Source organism: Benincasa hispida, chromosome 7, assembly GCF_027475165.1.
Source record: "Benincasa hispida cultivar pf3 chromosome 7, pf3_genome.v1.1, whole genome shotgun sequence".
Taxonomy (NCBI): domain Eukaryota; kingdom Viridiplantae; phylum Streptophyta; class Magnoliopsida; order Cucurbitales; family Cucurbitaceae; genus Benincasa; species Benincasa hispida.
In genome coordinates, this window is record NC_143484.1 from 56,870,017 (window position 1) to 56,877,544 (window position 7,528).

General features: G+C 35.0%; 1 pseudogene; it reads left to right on the forward strand.

The window, feature by feature from the left end:
- The first annotated feature begins 304 nt into the window (after window positions 1–304).
- On the forward strand, window positions 305–1,277 carry LOC150035271 (zinc finger protein MAGPIE-like; annotated as a pseudogene).
- The last annotated feature ends 6,251 nt before the right edge of the window (window positions 1,278–7,528 follow it).

Genomic DNA, 7,528 nt, shown 5'->3' on the forward strand with positions numbered 1-7,528 from the left:
AATGAAAAACTTCACTCAACACCACACAACAACTGGCAGTGAATTCTAAGCTAAAGCCAATGGGAGGTAAGGACTCTAAACGGTAACATATGGAGATGACAAACATGAATCATTAACCACGTTACGTATAAATTAGAGTTTACAAGAAAAATGAAGAAAACAAGACATGAGATCTCACAAGATGTTACAATAAAATTGTTCTAATCAGGATGATAGTATACTTTCTTGCTCTCACCTCTCTATTCCGGTGAAAAATTACGCTACAAGGTGGCTACAATTAAAAATGAAGAACAAAAGGATGTGAATGCAACAAAAGAAGAAATGGAAGTGTGAGAAATGTTCAAAGAGATACGCTGTGCAATCTGATTGGAAAGCACACTCCAAAACTTGTGGCACTAGAGAATACAAATGTGATTGTGGAACTCTATTTTCAAGGTGTATATATATATATATATATAACTCTAATAATTAGATGTAAATAATTAATTAACTTTATGTTTTAATTAGTATGGAAATTGTGTGAAACACAGGAGAGATAGCTTCATAACTCACAGGGCATTTTGCGATGCATTAGCAGAAGAAACAGCAAGAGTAAAAGCAGGAACAACAGTAAGCAATAATTTCAACTATAATTTAATGGGTGGAGGGTGCATAGAAGATGAAATAGGGTTATTCACGGGCCAACACTTTGGTTCAATTTTGAAGCCAATTTCAATGAAGGAAGCAACAATGACAATAAGAATAATGTTCAAATGATTGGGGGGCCGATGATGATGTACGTTGAAGATGGAGTTTGGGGAAACCAATTACAAATGGGTGATTATTATATTAATCATAATCAAAATCAAGGGTTAATGATGAATAATGAAGGAGGAGTTTCTTCATTATACAGCCATCAATTACAGTAAATGAATCAAACCCAGATGGGAAATATGTCAGCTACAGCTTTGTTGCAGAAAGCTGCTGAAATTGGGCCAACTTGTACTACTACTACCACCACTAGATCAGCCCCATCACTACTACAACTACAACATGGGTTTTTGTTTAATAATGGGAGTGAGTTTTGTAATTCTTCTAGTACTACAAGTAGACCAATTATTGTTGTTGAGAATGAGAATAATGGAAATGGGAATGAGTACATTGCAAAACGGCGTCGTACTCAGAGTGAATTTGAACTGATGCAAGATAACAATATTCAACCTAATCAGCGGACTTGCAGCATTGTGGCTTGTGGATATTGCAAGGAAGGTAGACTAAAGGAGGCCATGAATGGATAACGCCATACAAATTTTAAACACCATGTGTGAATATGGAGTTTGTCCTAATTTGAAGACATTTGAGACTATAATATAGGGATATGGAGAGGCAAAACAACCATGGAAAGTAAAAGAAATGCTTCAAATGCTTCAAATAAAAGGGCTCACCTGAAATCGGACACACAACCCATGCGACCAGCTTCGGACAACCAACAATAGCCCACCTGAAATCGGACAATGCCAAGCTCACCTGAAACCTGAAGAAAACCTGACCTGAAGGCAAACGGTCGACCAAAAACTACTGAGAGAGGAGAAAGTTTGTTTGGGTAGGTGAGATGCCGATCCTATAACGTATATTTGAGAGATCTACTGAGAGAGGAGAGAGTTTGTTCCGGTTGAGTTTTGGTAAAGTGAGAGAGCTGAGAGAAATGAAATTTAGGGCGTGTAAGAGGGAAATGAAAATTTTGATAAAATAAAAAAAAAAATAATGGAAGGCCTTCAATGTTGGTTTTAAAACCGACATTGAAGATTCGTTTTCTTCAACCGACATAATATATCCGATAATATAATTTTCAACCGACATTGAAGCCCGAATTTCTTCTAGTGAACCAAATGTAACTCAATCTCAATCCTGAGTTAGTTATGAACTCCTGTCTAAAGGATGGTCTTTTGATTTTTATGGGTGAGAGTGACCTATGTTGTCACTCAATAAGCCTACCATCTTTGAGACTTGTTCGAGTAAGGAGCTGGTAATATAGCTATACGAGATGGAATTCACTCTTTCCCGTCTTTAGAGTAAGTAGATGAATTGCTCCCTTAAGGGTTGATTCCGGGTCTCGAACAACGAGGCCTCGTCCTTTCATCGGCCTGATAGAGATTTAGTTTATAATTGGTAAAATATTGTATCGGCAACAGCGGAAGCAACAAGGATCATTAAGCACTCTAATTCATTAATTTTAGCAAAATATAAAAATGCTCTTGCAGAAACAAGTGAGTTTCATGACATACCTTTGTAGAACTATTTCAAAGCTCAATCTCTAGTTGCAATCTTCTCCAAAACTTGTTGCAGACCACCTCAAGATCTTCTCCATTATTCTCTTGGTGCTCTAGATTAAGTTGTGAGACTCAAAACAAGCTTGAATCAAGGGATTTTTTTAAAAGTGCTTACAGCAACAATCTGGTTGAAAAACATCTTCTTCACCACAATTTTTCTCTAAAATTCTATCAATTGCATGCCTCAAAATCACTCCAATCTCTTCAATATATTGCAGATCATCATGCAAGGAAGATAGTTGCATGAGGTGCAGCTCATGCTTGGAGTAATTGAAGGCTAATGAATAGATTTTGTGTGAGCTACTAATGAAGGTGATAATGGAATAACAAAAAATTCCATTTATGTGTTTTTCATTTTTCCAACTTTTCAAATTGATTTCAAAAATCAATTTCATTTATGAAATTGGAAAAATTATTAATTTTACTAAATTAATTTCATAAATTAATTTTTCTAATAAAATTAATAAATAATTATTTAAATAATTTAAATAATTCTAATTAATTTAATATCAAATATTAAATTAATTTTTACAAAAATCCACCGTCATATATTTAAATATTAATTCTTCTATTCTGTTTAATTCATAAAATTAAACACGTAATTATATCTCATATAATTACTAATTCTCTTAATTCTAATTTGAACGTTTCAAATTAACTTATCACACTACTATAGAGCTAATCCATTTACGAGCTAGTAGGGGGATCTCACAGACCTACATATCATGGGCTCTAACGATCCGAGAATAATTGGCTAAACTCATTAGACCAAATTAATCCACATTCGTTAACTAATGGATCACTCCACTAAATCCCATAGTTGCACTCCCCTCACTATAGATATATTATGTCCGCATGATTTAACCATAATTAGTAGGTCGACCCTTCATAGGTTGTTCATAATAATGTCTGGGTCAAATATCTGTTTTACCCCCGAGATTACTTCATGTTCCTCAAGTTCCTACTAATCCTCTAATAAGCATGTGATCCAATCACTAAACCAAAAACTCTCTCATCCTAGTGAGAAGGTACGACCTCTTGTTCAAAATCTGGATTTAGTACTTAAGAGAACAACTTTTCTCCTATCTTTAAATTGGGTAGGCGTGAATTCCATCTTGCACCCTATATCCCCAGCTATCTATTAGGTCTTACCCCTGAAATGGGATACTTATTGAGCTTATGTTGTTGAGCCAACCACCACTTATACAAATCTAAGGATAATCCTGAATAAACAGGAGTTCATAGTTAGTTCAGGGTCAAGATCGAGTTACCTAGGTCATCTAAGTGAAATAGTCAGTCTTATACAGTAAACAACATTATAAAGTAAGAGTGATTTATTTCTTGGTCTGATCTTATACAAACTCATTGCATAAGACGTCTCCACTCCTCATGTCATAACATGTACGAATTAGGATCACTTCGTATGTAGCACTTTACAACTCTTTGTAACAACTACAGAGTAGGTCGCATCCAATAGTATTACCATAATAAGGTACCCAACCTTATTCATGTACTATAGATCATTTTAACTATTTACTCAAACTTGATCCACTCTTATGTCTCCACATAAAGTTCAAGTACTCATGTAATAGTCATAGGTCTTATTTTATTGGATTTAGACTCTCATGTATACAATCTATATAATCAATAACAAATTTATTGACTATAGAAAATGTTTATCATTTTACAAACTACGAGTTTTTAGAACATAAAACCCAACAATACTCCCATTTGGACTAAAACTCCAGTGGATCAATATATACAAAATATATACAATATTGAGTTTGCATGGAGAGAATAAAATGTACAAATACAATAAATTAGGGCATTACAATACTCATAAATTCTCCCACTTACCCTAGTGATACAAAACTTGTAGACCTAGTCCTACTAGGTGACCCTTGAACACTTTAGCCGAGAGGGCCTTTGTAAATGGATCAGTTAAGTTGTCTTGTGAAGCAATCTAGGAGACAATTACGTCTCCTCTGTGTACAATTTTCCTGGTGAGATGGTATTTGCGTTCGATATGTTTTCCTCTTTTATGGCTTCGTGGTTCCTTTGAATTTGCAACTGCTCTACTATTATCACAATAGAGAGTGACAAGCAGGTGCATATTAGGAACTACTTTCGGATCTATCGGGAACTTTCTGAGCCATACTGCTTCTTTTGTTGCTTCACTTGCAGCTACATACTCAGCTTCATTGGGGAATCAGCAATACAACTCTGCTTGATGCTTCTCCACACAACTGCTCCTCCATTTATAGTGAATACTGACCCTGAAGTTGATTTCCTCGAATCAATATCGGTTTGGAAGTCAGAATCAATGTATTCTGTAAGGATCAAATCCTTAGCACCATACACAAGCATATAATCTCTCATTGTCCGAAGATACTTAAGAATGTTCTTAACAATAGTCATATCCAGGATTGAACTGAAATCTGTTGACTATTCCTATGCATAGCATATATCAGGACGAGTACATAACATTGCATACATTAAACTCCCTACTGCTGATGCATATGGAATTCGATTCATCTTTTCGACCCCTTGAGGTCTTAGGATTCTGTTTCTTAGACAGGTGAATTCTATGTCTGAAAGGTAACAATCCTTTCTTGGAATTTTGCATTTTATACCTAGACAACATCTTGTCTATATTTGAGATAATGTTAATGTTATGTTCTTGTGATTCCGAATTATTTGGATTCCAATAACATACTGTGCTTCTCCAAATCTTTCATTTAGAATTGCGAAGTCAACCATCTCTTAACGTCAGCCAGAAATTCTACCTCATTCCCAATGAGTAGAATATCATCAACATACAACACCAAAAAAGCGACAGTTTTGTTACGATTTTCTTGTATACACAGGTTTCGTCAACATTTTGTTCAAAGCCATAAGATTTGATCGCAGTGTCAAATATCATATTCCAGGATCTAGAAGCTTGTTTCAACCCATAAATGGATAGATTAAGTTTGCAAATCTTTTGCTCTTGATCCTGCTAAATAAACCCTTATGGTTGAGACATATAGATACTCTCTTCAAGATAGTCATTCAGAAAAGCTGTCTTGACATCAATTTGCCATATTTCATAATCATAAAATATAGTTATGGACAAGAGTATTCTAATTGACTTTATCATGGCAACTGGAGAGAAAGTTTCTTCATAGTCTACCCCATCTCTTTGGGTTTTTGCCACAAGTCTTGTTTTGTAGGTCTGTACCTTACCAGCTTGGTCTCGTTTTCTATTGTAGATCCATTTGTAATTGATGGATTTTACCCCTTCGGGTTGATCTACAAGATCCCAGACAAAATTGAAATACATAAATTCTATTTCAAGGTCCATGGCTTTAATCCATTGGTCTTTATCCACATCATTCATTGCTTGGTTAAAAGATAATGAATCCTCTAAACCATCATCTAGTATGATGACTTAAGCTTCAATTAAGCCCATGCAGCGGTCAGGCTGTTGCACAACCCTCCCACTACGACGAGGCATTCTCAACTCTTGGGAAGGATGTGATGTCCCAGTTCCATCAAAAACTCTTGTTGATGGACCTGCTCTATCAACAACTCTTGTTGATACACTCGTCGTTTCTCTGGATATTTCTTCTATTACTAGCTTACTGCGAGGTTGATGATCCTTCATATAGTCTTTCTCTAGGAAGGTTGCATTTGTCTATATAAATACCTTGTCTTCCTGAGGAATGTAGAAGAAACCACCTTTTGTTTCCTTTGGGTAGCCTACAAATAGGCATACTTTTGAATGGTGTTCCAACTTTTTAGGATTTTGCACCAACACATATGCTGGACAACCCCAAATCCTGAAGTGACGTAAATTTTCTTTACGTCCTCTCCAGCGCTCGTAAGACATTTCAGAAATTCTTTTTGAGGGAACCATGTTTAAAATATACACTGCAGTTTCAACTACATATCCCCAAAAAGAATTTGGTAATTGAGCATAACTCATCATGAAATGAACCATGTCCAACAAGGTTTTGTTTCTCCTTTCTGCCACACCGTTTTGCTGAGGTGTACCAGGGGCTATAAGTTGAGATTGAATTCCATGTTCTATCAAATAGTTCTGGAATTCTAAGTCCATATACTCACCACCACAATCCGATCGAAGTGTTTTAATCTTTTTACCTAATTGATTTTCAACCTCAGCCTTATACTCTTTGAACTTTTCAAAAGTTTCAGACTTTTGGTGCATTAGGTGAATATGCCCATACCTGGAATAATCATCTATAAAACAGATGAAATATTCATACCCTCCTCTCGCCCTAACATTTAGAGGCCCACAAAGGTATGAGTGAATAAGCTCTAAGGGTTCTTTGGCTCTAAAACATTTTCCAGAAAAAGATCTTTTTGTCATTTTACCATCGAGACAGGACTCACAAGGTGGTAATGAACTGTCTTCTAACTTATTAGTTGACCATTCTTAACCAATCTTTCAATCCTGTTGAGATTTATGTGATCCAGTCTCAAGTGCCAAAGATAGGCATTTGGAAAAATTTTCCTTTTCTTATGAGTCTCAGCAGTTTTAAACATCTTTATGTTCAATACGACTTTAATCTCAGTCGGTTTTAACATATACAAGTTATTTTCTAATTTTGTAGAGCAAATTTGTTTACTTCTTGTATTGATGAACACTTCATCATTTTCGAAATAAACTTTATAATTTTGCTCTAGCAAATAAGAGATAGATATTATATTCCTTTTCATAGAAGGAATGTAATACACATTTTTCAAATAAATGTACTTATCTCCTATAAATAACTTCATATCTCCCATTGCTTTAGCTGAAACAACCTCCCCGGTCCCTACCTTAAAGATTGTTTCACCTTCTATCAACTGTCTCCAGGAACTTGTTTCCTGTGAGATAGTACAAATATGATTAGTGACCTGAATCAATTATCCAGATTTTATCGTTTTCCACTAAACATGCTTCGATAACAAGTAAATCATATTTATCTTGTTGTTTGAATTCTGAATTCTCATCTATATAATTCAAAATTTTAGATGAGTCGGGAGATAGAGGACAATCCTCTGTTAAAACTCTTTTGGTGTAATCAACTGCTAGTGATTTATTTGTTGATTTGATTTTACTGTTATTTAATTCGGAAGTGAGTATTTTAAAAGAATTCGATATGCTGATAAAATTTAATCAAATTCTAATTAGCAAATTGTAACTAAATCCAAAATCAAGTTTTAGCAAAAAG